The sequence below is a fragment of the Sphaerodactylus townsendi genome, linkage group LG03 (assembly GCF_021028975.2).
Source record: "Sphaerodactylus townsendi isolate TG3544 linkage group LG03, MPM_Stown_v2.3, whole genome shotgun sequence".
Taxonomy (NCBI): domain Eukaryota; kingdom Metazoa; phylum Chordata; class Lepidosauria; order Squamata; family Sphaerodactylidae; genus Sphaerodactylus; species Sphaerodactylus townsendi.
In genome coordinates this window covers 153,300,171-153,314,458 of record NC_059427.1, presented here as the reverse complement: position 1 = coordinate 153,314,458, position 14,288 = coordinate 153,300,171, and positions in this window count along the sequence as shown.

Below are 14,288 nucleotides of genomic sequence, written 5' to 3'. Positions count from 1 at the left end.
TACCATCCCTGCATGGCACAATATTTGCATTGGCGCTATATAGATTTGTTTACGCTTGCTTTAGGGGTTTTTAATGTGATGTTTTTAATGGCTTTAAATTGAAAATAGCTTCTGGGGAGCCTCTTTGACTTTCAAGTAGCATAGATATTTTGGGAATGGACGCAGCGAGCCATCAGTGGACGGGGCTTATAGTTCCTGTATTCTTCTTTCCTCCTGTGACCCTTTGGAAAGATGATTCCTGTGTTTGCTGGACCCAGGCAACCCTCACAGCTAGCTACCGAGAGCCTTGTGTTCTCTTCTGGCTCCAATTTCCCACAGTTAGTTATATGACTACCAGGTCTTTCACATCATCAAGTAAAATGAGAAAACAAAACTGAGACACCTTAGGATAGTGGTGGCGAACCTTTGGCACTCCAGATGTTATGGACTACAATTCCCATCAGCCCCTGCCAGCATGGCCAATGAGAAAGTGCTAATGGCTTTCCCATCTGATCAGGCTAAGACCATAAAGAGAGGGCTTAAGGGTGGGGCTTGGATTTCTCCCAGAATTACACCAGATCTCCCAACTGGAGGAAATGATGGCTTTTGAGGGTGGATTCTATGGTACCCCATTTCTGCTGACCTGCCTCCCACCCCTCTTCAAAGTGCACCTTCCTCAGGCTCTGCCCCCAAAACTGCAGGAACTTCTCGACCTGGATTTAGCAACCCTAGGCGGATTCCATATGGGCCAAAAATAGCAGTGTGAAAACAGTGTGAAATGGTTTAAAACCCTTTTACACCATTTTCACACCGCTGTTTTTGGCCCATGCCGAATCTGCCCTAGACAGCTTTCATGTTTCGGGTAGGATTTGGATCTTGAGTGTGAGAACAAGCATAGCCTTAGAGATATTAAAGGGACACCTGCCCTGTAGCTTTCAGTTTGACCTTGGAAATCCATCAATTTCTGCCTGATCAGCTGATATGGTGGGGCAGGAGAAGGTTCCAGCAGCAACAGCTGCAGCCATAAATAAAATTCAACACTGGCATAATATGGTGGGCAGGGCCAACTGTGATCCAGGATTGGCACGTCACTATGTCACAGAAGTGTCCTTGGGTCATTCTCACATCTACTTCACAGGGTTGTGAAGATAAAATGGAGGCGAGGACGATGACACTTTGATTCACTTTGAATCTTCTTTGGGTATGAATGAACTAATTAATCCCAAATGCTTCCACCCTTTTGATCCACAATGTTCTGCATATCCCTATGTTTTTGAGAAGACCCCTTGGGAGGAGTCCGTACTAAGAATCACCAGGCTAGAGATTAGCCTTCGAGAATATGTGATAGTTTGAAGCAATGGGAGGGAAGGCAGCATAATATAGCCCAATCTTGTCAGATCTCAGAAGCTAAGCCAGGTCATCATTTGGAAGGGAGATCACCAAGGAAGACTCTGCAGAAGGCAATGGCAAACCACCTCACTTGCCTTGAAAGCGCCTTGCTCAGGATTGCTATAAATTGACTGTGACTTAATGTTACTTTACCAGAGGCGTAGCAAGAGGGGAAAACACCTGGTGCACCGGTGCATCCTACGCCCTCTACCCAGAATGCCCCCGCCCTGAAACGGCCCTGGAACACCCCACAGGGGTGCGTGCCTGGTGTGTCAAGCACCCCTGTCCCTTTCGAGCTACGCCTCTGCACTTTACACACACATCTTAACCAGTGAGACTAGAGATAAGTATGCAAGAAAACTCTATTTGCATCTAGGAATTGTTGGAGGGTGTGCCAAACATCTGCCTCCAACACAGCAATATGCCCTCATCAGCTCCGCCCCTGGAAATTGCTTGCAGAGATACCAAAAATATCAAGATACAGAGGTGGGAAGATTGGAGGGGGGGGAGGGAGGCTGTGGCTAAATTGACTAAATTGTGCATGTGAGAGAGATTTGTAATTATGTACTTAATTTGCATGAATGTGGCATTTTGTGCAAAACTTGCTATCTTCCCCTTAATTCTCAACTGTGTTGCTCACTGCAGTTTGGAAAAAAAATTCCATCATGGGGCTGCCCGGCTTCTGAAAACTCACTTGAAGAAGAATACATTATGCATATTATACCACTTATGTAAATGCAATTGGATTATTTGCACTAAGAATTTGATTTATTAGGCATAAACTCCTTTGCCGCATCAGCAGAATTGATAACTTCTTTGAGATCTTGCTACCACTGCACGAGGAGCTCTTTCCATAGTGCTGTGAAGGAAGGACAAAGGGAACAGGAGACCAAGAATGTGTGTGTGTGTGTGTGTGTGTGTGCGCGCGCGTGCAGGGGAGAAGAGGCCAGAGTTCTCAGAAGGGGAAAGAGGACTGTGAAGAATGCAAACAGTTCACTGAATGATTCTATGCTACCCCATTCATTGACTTTTTTATGCTTGAAAATTGAGATGGTGTTCATTCCAGATCACCGCATTCTCGTGTTGGGTTGAGCTAGACTTAAGACCTCAGAGGGGGAGTCAGCATAGCATAGCCATTAAGAGCAGTGGGCTGCCACATGACCTGGGGCCAATCATAGTGTTTTCAGAACCCTCTCAGCCCACACGGAGGCAGACAATGGCAAACCACCTTGCAATGTGGTGTAGTGGTTATGAGCATGGTGTGGTCGTTAAGAGCAGTGGACTCTAACCTGGAGAACCGGGTTTGATTCCCCACTCTTCCACATGACTCTTATCTGGTGAACTGGATTCATTTGCTCCTACACATGAAGCCTGCTGCTCACAGTTCTTTCTGGACTACTCACAGTTCTTTCAAAACTCTCTCAACCCCACCTACCTCACAAAGTGTTTTTTTGTGTGAAGAGGAAGGGAAGGACTTTGTAAATCACTTTGAGACTCCTTGCAGGAGAGAAAGGCTGCCACCACTGGCTTTGGAGCAGTGCACGAATGGAGTCATGCCTCGGTGTGTTCAGTACCTGAGCAGTGCACCTGAGCCTCCGGTCCCCAGGTGCAGCAGCCATTTCACAGCTCCCGTAGTCTGGGAGCCAGGCATGGGGGGGGGGGGAGAGGAAGGGGGAGGGAGGAGGTGACCAAAATGTGAATGGCGCCTGGGTTGTCTGCCCCCTCTGCCCCCACCCCAGACATGCCACTGGGGCTGCTGCCAAGGCTCAAGTGGTCACCTTCCTTTCTAGAGTGCTGCCTTCTCTATCACATGAGGACTAAATAATGTACTATTACCACCAAACTGGGTTCACATAAGCAATATTGGAAACTATGCTCACCATTTTCCTGATTAGGTCAGGGAACCCCCCACTCTAAGTTCCTATTACCTGCCACTATTCCAAGAAGCAGGGGAGAATTAAAAACAAAAAAAGCCCCTATCAGTATCATATGCCTTGTAGATCTCTTCTGCAGAAGCTTTCTGGTAATTCCTAGAGCTACTCAGTCTCACTTTTGGTTCTCCCTGGAAGTGTCATCACCCATGACGCTGCCCCCCATGTTCCTACTCCCAATCATACCAGTTGCCAGGTGTGATATACAGGAAAGGGTCCACCTCTCCCTAAGAATGACCAATGAGCGCAAATGCAATTTTGGGGCATTTTCTCTGGAAATGACATCATCACACCCATGATGCTGCTCCCCACGCCCCTACTCCCAACCATATTAGTTGCCAGGTGTGATGCACAGGTAAAGTTCCATCTTGCCCTAAGAATGACCAATGAGAGCAGACAGAATGTTGGTGAGTTGTCAGATGGAAAACGGCAGTTAAGAGAAGTGGCTGAGAGTTGGAGGCCAGGGAATTGAGGAGCAGAAAGAAGATGTCTGTTAAGTGAAGCTGAAGGTAAAGTTAGCAGACTAAAAAAAACATGAGTCATCATCATAGTTTATTTACGGTCATTGACCAGCAAGATCCAAAAGAATTAAAATCGTAAAATTTACAGATATTACAAATATACAGATTAAAACAGTTAACAAAATGCAGATAATAGGCCTCAGGAACTCAGAACATCAGCTCAAAATAATGAGTGGAAGGTCAGTCTAATAATAATTAATAATAAGGATTAGCTGGCAGAGCCAGTAGTGCTCTGTCGGGCCTTCCGGGCCTTCCTGATTTTACTTGATATCCAGGCAAACTTGGCAACAGAATACGTTAGATTTTTATTGGTATCTGATAACAGTGTTTTAACCTTTTCTTTCTTAGCCAAAGGAGAGTTTGTCTGGTCAAAGGACAGAAGCATCCAACGTATCTCATCATAGTATGAGCATTCAAATAATATATGTTCCGAGTTTTCAACACCTCCTATTTGGCAACTGCAAATTCGACCCTCAGTTGGTACTTTGTTATAAATCCTGTTGGTATAGTTGGACGAAAGGGCGTTGTAACGGAGTAGGCTGTAGGCTCTTCGATAGTTAACGTTAAACAAAAAAGTAAGATAAGGCATTATTGAAAGTTTATTCAGCATTATTTTACTGAAAATTGGGTGTTTAAGTTTATTCAGATCGTGTTGCCTCTCGACATCTATGATTCTAAGTTTAACAAGATCCCTAGCTCTATCATAATTCATGCTGGTAATTAGTTGTTGAGAGAGTCCATAATGTGATAGTTTCCGTAAAACTGCTCTAGGAACAAATATGTCAGACAAGACAAGTCTTGCAAGACCCCTCTGGCAATAGCATAGCCTGAGCCAATATAGTATAGAGAGTGTCCATAGTTTTGCTTGTACTGAAATTAGGCCAGTCTCTATACGCAATGCAGCGTTTGAAATGTTGTTTGGGAGCTGTAAGATAGACCTCAAGAATTTTGACTGAGGACGCTCAAGATTGCAGAGGGAGCCGGTTATGGTGAGTGGTGTACCATATGATAGTTGTGCCAATGATTTGGCCTTAAATAATTTGATGGCAGTCGGAATATGATGCCCACCTCTGTTCCAGAAATAATTTCTTATAGCTCCAGAGCTTCTAGACGCATTTGCAACAGCATATCTGATATGAGCCGTTCTAAGTCTTGATGACTGAAATACTACGCCCAGATATTTGTAGAGTGGAACCTGCTCCAATTTTTTCCCATTTAATTTCCATATATGGCATTTAGGTCTAGTAAGCATGAAGCCCACATCACTTTGGTTTTTTCATGGTTAATGTCTAATTGGTTCTTCTGAGAATCATCAGCAAGGGTCCTTAGGGCTCTCCTTAGGCCAATGGGGGTTCTAGAGATAAGAGCTAGATCATCCGCATATAAAAGTAAAGAGATACTTTTGTTAACAATTTTGGGCGGATGGAGATCTGGGTTATTGAATAAGGCTACAATATCATTGATGTAAAAATTGAATAAGGAGGGGGCCAAAATACAACCCTGCTTGACCCCTCTGCTACTTTTGATTTCATTTGTTAGATAGCCTTGTGGGTTATATTTTACTTTAATGCTGGTATTCTAAGTCAATTTGTAACACAAGGCCCAAGATGCTGGAGTAGAGAAACAGTTCAAAAGTTCAATTGGAAAGGAAATGCGGTAAGATCTACCTTTTCTCTGTTTTTTGGAGGGGGGCAGTCATCAAATCACAGCTTGCTGGGGGTAAAGCGCAGACTGAGAAAGGCAATGGTGAACCACCCTGTAAACACAGTCTGCCTAGTAAACATAACCCATGGGGCAGTAATGATCCAATGCTTGTACCTGGACTATCCACAGCTGACTTATGGCAACTACATAGGGTTTTCAGTGCAAAGAATATTCAGAGGTGGTTTGCTATTGCCTCTGCAAAGCAGCCCTGGACTTCCTTGAAGGTCTCCCATTCAAACAGAGGTGTAGAAAGGGGGGAAAGTGCCCGGTGCGCTAGTGCATCCTCCGTCCCCGGAACACCCCCACCACGCCCTGGAATGCCCCTGCCACGTACCTGGAAGCCCTCGCCACACTCCCACAGGGGTGCGCGCCCAGTGCGTCGCACACTTCCCCTGTCCCCTTGGAGCTACGCCTCTGCATTCAAATACTTGCCATGGTCAAGGCAGAGAGAGAGAGTGTGTGACTGGTCTAAGGTCACCCAGCAAGTTCCCATGTCAGAGTGGGGATTCAAACCTGGGTTTCTCAGATCCTAGTCCAACACCTTAACCACTGCACCATACTGGCTCTTACTGTGTTCATTCAATAAGTAAAAGTTAACTTCTTGTTATGTTTCACCCTTTATGCCCTGTGTCTCAGGGAAAGACACACACACACAAAAGTTAATATCTTGTACACTCTCTAATATAGGATATGAATAAAAGGTGACACCATATGAATGGAACAGCGTTTGAGCTCCCAGCCCTAATAATGCTATGTGAATGAGGCCCTGTGATTAATGATGATGGGGTTTGGGGGGAAGGAGGGACTTCAGTGGTGTCTAAAGCCACAGAGTCCACCTTCCAAAGTGGCCATTTTTTCTAGGTGAACTGATCTCAGTCACCTGGAGATCAGGTGAAATAGTAGGAGATCTCCAGGTGCCACCTGTAGGTTGGCAACCCTACTAGTGGTCCATCTAGTCCAGCATCCTGTCTCACAAAGTGGCCAACCAGTTCCTCTGGAGGTCCAATAACAGTGCATAGAGCCCAAGATGTTCCCCTGATGTTACCTCCTGGCACTGATATTCAGAGATTTACAGCCTTTGAATGTGGACATTGCCTTTAGTCACCATAGCTAGTAGCCACTAATAGACCTGTCCTCCAGGAGAGCATGGGCCATTTGTATGCCTGCCTAGGGCTTAGATTATACTTCTGACATGAAGAGATGTTTGGAGCTCTCTCCAGGATATCAGACTCCTATGTCACAGATTTGGCTGTGTGCCCTGGAAGTGCCAGCTCACGAATGCAACTAGGTCTCACCGGTCTTCCTCACTGACCGGTAGAATTGATGCCTTGCTGTGGGGCCCCTGCTAACCTCCCATGAATTTCTTCCAAATGGCTTTGTGCAAAATTGTGGCCTGATTTGTGGCCCACCCAAAGGCAAGGTTCTCGTTCTGCAGCCCAGAGAGAAAGAGGGAGAAAGGGAGGCAGTTTGAACACACCGTGCTTCCAGCATCAAATTTAAAATGTCTTGTTAGAGGCAGCTTTTGGACACAGGAGGATGGTGTTGTGTGTTGCTGAGAGCATTCCTTTGGCTATTCATTCTGTCAGATAGGCCATTCTGAGCCACTCTGGGTAGCACAACAGGTCAATGGCATAAGGCACTTCTGCTAATGGTTGCTCCCAACTACTAGATTTGAGGTCAGAAGGGACAAGTTAAATCATCTAAGATAGTGATGGCAAACCTTTTTGAGACCGAGTGCCCAAATTGCAACCCAAACCCCACTTGGCTCCCTCTTCCTCCGCCCCATCCATTCGAGCAGGGGCCAGCCTGCTCTAGCCTCCGGCAAGTCCCACACGCACTGCTCTGTGCCTCTCTAGCATCTCTGCCTCCTCTGCGCCCCCCCCCCCTCGGGCAGCAGCCACCCGGAACACAGGCACCAGGCCCGCCAGCTGAGTCCTTCCTGCTCATCGTGGTGCGCTCACGTTGTGCTCAGTGGCCCAGGCCAGCCTAGATGTGTGTGTGTGTGTGTGGGTGATTTTCCACCCCCCACATGACAAACTGTGTGCGTGTGCCCACAGAGAGGGCTCCAAGTGCCACCTCTGGCACCCGTGCCATAGGTTTGCCATCACTGATCTAAGACACAGGTGTCAAACTTGCGACCCTCCAGATGTTGTGGACTACAGTTCCCATCATCCCCTGCCAGCATCATGCTGGGAGAGGATGATGGGAACTGTAGTCCATAACATCTGGAGGGCACAAGTTTGACACCTGTGATCTTTATTTATTTTATTTATTTTTATTTATTTTCAGACTTCTAGACCGCCCCATCCCCTAGGGGCTCTGGGCGGTGCACAACATAATGACCATCAGGTACAGTTAAAAACAACTAAAACTTTTAAAAGCAGCGGTAAAATAGAAACTGACTATAATAGATAAATTAATGTATAAGATGACTGTAGGCTTGTGTGGGGGTTTATTCATTTTTTGAAATTATAACAAATAATAAATACATCTCCCTTCAAAATTATACAATAGTTTACAAATCTCTAACAAAGAAAAAAACCCCCAACCATTCATTTTATCGAGAATACAGATTATTGAACTTGTACCTCTACATACATGCCAGTATTTCCAGTTTTACATTTCCCTTTACTAGAGACAGGGCCCTTTTTGTGGTGGCCCCTTGCCTTTGGAATGCCTCCCTCCTTGAGACTTGCCTGCTGCCTGCTTTACTTTTCTTAAGTGCCAGGCTCTAAAGCACATCTTTTCATTCAGGCTTTTTAATTAATATTAATTTTCATCCTGGCTTTGTTTTATAAATAGGGTTTTCGGGGATTTTTTTTTTGATGCTGATGACGAGTGACTTGCATTTTTTAATGGTTTGTGCTTGTGATTTTTCATCGTAAGGTGCCTTGAGCAGGACTAAAGAAGTCGTGTAAAAATATTCTAAATAATGCTTCGATGCGTTTCATTTTACGCTTGATACAGAATAGCAATGAAGGAACATCCATCGCTGAATAAGCAGGCTTTACATAAGATTGCACGTAACGCTTAATTGAGTATATATCGCGGATTTTATCCATCAACATACTTTGGGTGTCAAACTCACGACCCCTCAAGATGTTTTGGAATTTTGGTTCCCATCATCCCCTGCCAGCATGATGCTCCACTAGTTTTCGACTAAAGGTGTCATTTCCTCCACTAGTTTCCTCCACTAGTTTTCCACTAAAGGTGTCACTTGTTGCTTTCAGAACACTACTAGCTCTGGGTCTTCAGTGCAAAACGAAAGCTGTGGTTTCCTTGATAGAGTCAATCCACCTCATGTTGGGTCTTCCTCTTTTCTTGCTGCCTTCCACTTTTCCAAGCATTATTGTCTTTTCCAGTGACTTTTGTCTTCTCATAATATGACCACAGTGCATTAGCCTCAGTTTAGTCCTTTGAGCTTCCATGGAGAGTTCAGGCTTGATTGGGTCTAGAACCCGCTGATTTGTCTTTTTGGTAGTCCATGGTATCCATAAAACCCACCTCCAAAATCACATTTCTAATAAATCGACTTTCTTTCTGGCAGCTTTCTTCACTGTCCAACCTTCTCATCTGTACTTACAAGTGGGGAATACTATAGCATGAATTACCTTGATTTTGGACACCATTGACATATTTTTATGCTTAAAAACTGTATCTTGGTTCTTCATGGCTGCCCTTCCCAGTATCAGTCTCCTTCTGATTTTTCTTATTGATAATTGAGGAATAGAAAAGCTTAAACCAGTTGTTCTCAACCTTCCTAATGCCGCGACCCTTTAATACAGTTCCTTGTGTTGTGGTGACCCCCAACCCTAACATGTATCCATTTTACAGATGGAGAACACTGATGCAGAGAGTCTTAGGCGACCCCTGTGAAAGGTTCGACCCCCAAAGGGGTCGCAACCCACAGGTTGAGAACCACTGGCTTAAACAATTTCAGTGCCTTCACTGTCAGACTGAAAGCTGAGTAATTCCCCACTATTTTGTCTTCTCGATGAGCAATCTAACTACCATTATTACATTTCTCAACAGATATCCATAGTTGTTCTCCAGTTTTCCCCCATGACCTAGCAAAAACACCAGCAGACTGCCAAGGACTGTATTGTCTCAAACCTCACCAATAACTTTACACGTATTTTGCCAATATTTTCTTACTGCAGAACAATCCCACTATCATTCTGCTTCCTCAGACACATTTATTTGTTGTTCCGGATTGTAGCTGTGTTGGTCTGCAGAAGAAGAACAAGAGACTCTCAAGACATTCACGATATAAGCTCTCAAGAGTCAAAGCTGTCTTCATCAGATACAGGAATTTCATTTGATGAAGGGAACTTTGACTCTGGGAAGCGTATATACCTCAGAAATCTTGTTAGTCTCTAAGCTGCTACTGAGCTTGAATCGATCTCTGATTCATTTGTGATATCCCAAGCAAGCATCCTTTTTTTTTGGGGGGGGGGGGGGGGTGCAGAATAACTTTTTCCAATACTTTTTATTAGCTTGGCGACCTAAGGACCTAACTACACATTGTACTTTTTACAGGTCTGCCCTGGATGGTCTGCATGCTGGGAATTCCACACTGAAAACTAAGTCTCAGACACATTAATAACGTCATGAGGCTCAGGGCAGGGGAGCTTAAACATTTCTGCCCGTGCCATTTTCATTACTTAGAATGTATTTATTTATTTAAGTTTTATATCCTGCTTCTCTCCTCAATGGCATAAAATCAAGAAGAAGAAGAAGAAGAAGAAGAAGAAGAAGAAGACGACGACGACGACGACGACGACGATGACGACGACGACGACAAAGAGGAGAAGGAGGAGGAGTTTGGATTTATATCCCCCCTTTCTCTCCTGTAAGGAGACTCAAAGGGGCTTACAATCTCCTTGCCCTTCCCCCCTCCTGACAACAAACACCCTGTGAGGTAGGTGGGGCTGAGAGAGCTCCAAAGAACTGTGATTAGCCCAAGGTCACCCAGCTGGCATGTGTTGGAGTGCACAAGCTAATCTGGCTCACCAGATAAGCCTTCACAGCTCAAACGGCAGAGCGTTTCTCCAGATTAGAGTGCACCTACTCTTAACCACTACACCACGCTGGCTCTCAATACATATGAACAGTCATAAGTAAACTCTGGTGTCCCTTGCCAGGACTTCAGGGGCTCCTTGGCTCACCTCTCTCTTGCTTCCTAGTGATTCTTCAGGACAGTGGCCAACCAGGAACTTTCCTGGCCAGTTAGAGAGCCGGTCAGCCCCTTCTTTGATAACAATGGTACTGATAATAGCGGTGACTATTCAAGACGCTCTTTCCTGAATGACCTGCAAGTATCTGTGGAGGATTTGCAGGCAGATGGCAGCTGCTCTGCCTCTCCTCCCAGCTGGTCTATTTTCTTGAGCAGAATTTCTTGCCTACTCTGAATATTTTATCTGAAAGATGTTTGATTCCTGTCGGGCTGGGGCCGCTGCTCTGCTGCTCGTGCGCAATGAAAAGGAATGGCTTGAACTCTCTCCAAGTCGTCGATGGCACAGATGGCCGCTGATTCCGACCCTGATGAGGCAGAGCGAGTGTCTGGAGTGCAGAACAGAATCCTCTTGGCCTTGCTGATGGGAGAGGACAAGCAGCTGATGCTCTTGCCGAAGAGCTTTGGCTCACCCCAAGCTGCCCTTGCAGCAGCCACAGCCAAGGATGTTGGGGGATGCCAGCCCCCAGGTGGGCCTGGGGATCTCCTGGAATGATGGCTCACCTCCAGAGGACCGAGATTCCCTGGAGAAAATGGATGCTTTGGAGGGTGGACTCTGGGGCATTGCACCCTAACCCTGTCCTCCCTAGGCTCCACTCCCAAATCTCCAGGAATTGCCTGACCTGGACTTGGCAACCCTACACTCTCCCACCCCGTACCTAAAGGAGGTCCACTCTCAGCCCAGCTGAGGAGACTTCAGTCTTTGCAGAACTTGGACCTTCCCTGGAAACTACAGCATGAAGCCGTGTGGCAATGTACTATGGAAGGCTTTCGCTGCTGGAATCAACGGCCTGTTGTGGGTTTTCTGGGCTGTGCCACTGTAGTCTGGTAGTTTTTGTTCCTAACATTTCACCTGTGTCTGTGCCTGGCGTCTTCAGAGGCATGTCACAGTAAGATGTGTTTCAGTGTGCCATGGAGAGAAACACATCTTACTGTGACATGCTTTTGAAGGTGCCAGCCATAGATGTGGGCAAAACGTTCGGAGCAAAAACTACCAGACCACAGCCACCTAGTCTGAAAAACCCACAGCAGCCATCTTGGAGTCAACTTTCAAGTGACAAGAAATGACTGCTGGGGAGAGAGGGAAGTGGGAATTATCCACAACCAGCAGTGCCTTCTGCTGATGGAACACCAGATCCAACCCCCGATCACAGATGTTCTGCAAGGTGATCCATAGAATTTGTCTTTTTCCATAGATGATCAGGAAACCTGGTTTCCTTTTCAAGCCAATCTAATTCTAACAATGCTCAGAATTTGAGATTTGGTACAGTTTCCTGTATTCCTTGGCTTTCATTTTAGGGAAGGGCAAGCTTCTATCTAGTCAATATGACTGCACAAGGGACATTGCAAAATGTATGCTTCAATTTCCATGGACTGCAGCCTAAGATAGTGACTTTCCCCTCCCAATGACTAGCCAAACCAGTGTAAACTGTGCAAAATAAACATAATGCCAATTAACCAAGTCAAACAAGAGATGGTGCCAATTTACATGATTTATACAGAAAGCTGCAAGGTCCATTTGGTTTGGTGGAGGTTTTGAACCGGCTGGGTGCAAAAGGTGATTTTGTGATGTGCAAACACACATATTCAGAGAGTGCCTCTGGCTGTGGAGACGCAGAGGAGGAGGAAGAAGTGTTTGAATTTATACCCCACCTTTCTCTCCTGTAAGATGGCTCAAGGTGGCTTACAAACTCTTTTCACTTCCTCTCCCCACAACAGACACCTTGTGAGGTAGGTGGGGCTGAGAGAGTTCTGAAGAACTGTGACTAGCCCAAGGCCACCCAGCAGGAATATAGGAGTGCAGAAGCACATCTGGTTCACCAGATAAGCCTCTGCCACTCAGGTGGAGGAGTGGGGAATCAAACCCGGTTCTCCAGATTAGAATCCACCTGCTCTTAACCACCGCACCACGCTGGCTCTAGTGGTGATGTCCCTTCCTGGTCATACTACCAAAAAATACATGCGGTTGAGTTTGTGGATGTAAAGTATCATCAGTCTGTGGGGCAACTTATGGCAATAACATAGGGTTTTCAAGGCAAGAGACATTCAGAGGTGATTTGCCATTGCTTTCCTCTGGATAGGGACCCTGGACTTTCCCACTGGCCTGCCATTCAATTGCAAACCAGAGCCAACCTGAGATCTGAGCTTCTGAGATCTGATGAGACTGAGCTTGCTTGGGCAATCCAGGTCAAATGACACATGTTCACACAGGGTAACCCTAGAACTGATAGGGGGAAAGAGGCCTTCTTCCCCGTTTCTTGGAGTCACACTGAACAGTATAAAAGAGACATCTGTTTGTCAGGCTTAACATTGCCTGGAGACGGGTTCCGCTAAATCGGTACCCAACAAAGTGTCCCTGTTTGATCTTTTTTTTCTTTGGTGGTTTCTATAGCAACGGGGGTACGGTGGTTTCTTCCAGAGCACTGTCTTACTGATCTCATTAGAGACCAAAAAACTTTCCAACTGATATTTGACAACAAGTGTGGGAAGGGAAGGGGGAGGAGGAGCAAGGAAAGAGAGAAAGATTTTGTACATATTAAAAGCTGAGACATTTGCCTTCAGTAGTTACGTCCTGAAAAACAAGAGGTATAAGCAGTGGTGGGATTCAGCCAGTTCACACCACTTCGGCAGAACCGGTTGTTAAATTATTTGAATCCCACCACTGGGTACAAGGCATTAAAAGGTGTGGCAAGCTGCAGTGTGACAGTCCAAGCTGGGCTCATGAGCTGAGTTTCATCCCAGTGGAAAGTTTCAGGTAGCCAGACCAAGACTGACTCAGCTTTCCATCCTTCCAAAGTTGGGAAACGCAGCTTGCTAGGGGAAAATTGTAGGTGACTAGGGGAGGCAATGGAAAACCACCTGAAGAAGAAGAAGAAGAAGAAGAAGAAGAAGAAGAAGAAGAAGAAGAAGAAGAAGAAGAAGAAGAAGAAGAAGAAGAAGAAGAAGAAGAAGACGACGACGACGACGACGACGACGACGACGACGACGACGACGACGATGACAAGGAAGAGGAGGAGGAAGAGGAGGAGGAAGAGGGGGAGGAGGAGTTTGGATTTATATCCCCCTTTCTCTCCTATAAGGAGACTCAAAGGGCCTTCAATCTCCTTGCCCTTCCCCCCCTCCTGATAACAAACACCCTGTGAGGAAGGTGGGGCTGAGAGAGCTCCAAAGGACTGTGATTAGCCCAAGGTCACCCAGCTGGCATGTGTTGGAGTGCACAAGCTAATGTGGCTCACCAGATAAGCCTTCACAGCTCAAATGGCAGAGCGGTTCTCCAGATTAGAGTGCACCTGCTCTTAATCACTACACCACGCTGGCTCTCAAGACATATGAACAGTCATAAGTAAACTCTGGTGTCCCTTGCCAGGACTTCAGGGACCCCTTGGCTCACCTCTCTCTTGCTTCCTAGTGATTCTTCAGGACAGTGGCTAACCAGGAACTTTCCTGGCCAGTTAGAGAGCCGGTCAGCCCCTTCTTTGATAACAATGGTACTGATAATAGCGGTGACTATTCAAGACGCTCTTTCCTGAA